The following is a 535-nucleotide window of genomic DNA, read 5'->3' as shown; positions in this document are numbered from 1 at the left end:
TTACACAAAATCTCCGAAAGAGGATGCTTATAGGAGAGCAAGAGATGAAAGTAAGAAATTTTAAGGAAGAATGGCAAAAATGTCTTTCGGAAATAGCTGCACACGCGAAAGATTTGATGGCCTTTTAACATTCTCCATTGCGTAAAGGACGGTGTTTGTCGCTTCCCTCAAGTCTTGATGCTCTGGAAATAGTCTGAGATAAGAGGAGAGAGTGCTTATGATTTGGAAATTGTTATAAAGAAAAGAATGCGACGGTGAAAGAAAAAAAATACGGGGGTGACAGTTTTGAAGGGAAAAAAATATCTAAAAACGGAATTTTTTTTTCTCTCTCATTACGTGGTTTGATGTATCTCTTCTAACTTGCAGACAGTTGTAATTATCATCAAGTTAAAAGTTTTGTGCCTTAATCAGTTTCGTGTGCCACACATTTTCCCGAAACTACTTCCAAAGTCCCTCTGAACAAACAAACAGTCTTTGACGATCCATGTTTTAATTACTTTTTTCCTCAGGTCTTGGTCTCCCAGTGTATCGTGTA

Source organism: Penaeus monodon, chromosome 15, assembly GCF_015228065.2.
Source record: "Penaeus monodon isolate SGIC_2016 chromosome 15, NSTDA_Pmon_1, whole genome shotgun sequence".
NCBI lineage: Eukaryota > Metazoa > Arthropoda > Malacostraca > Decapoda > Penaeidae > Penaeus > Penaeus monodon.
This window is presented reverse-complemented; position numbering follows the sequence as displayed.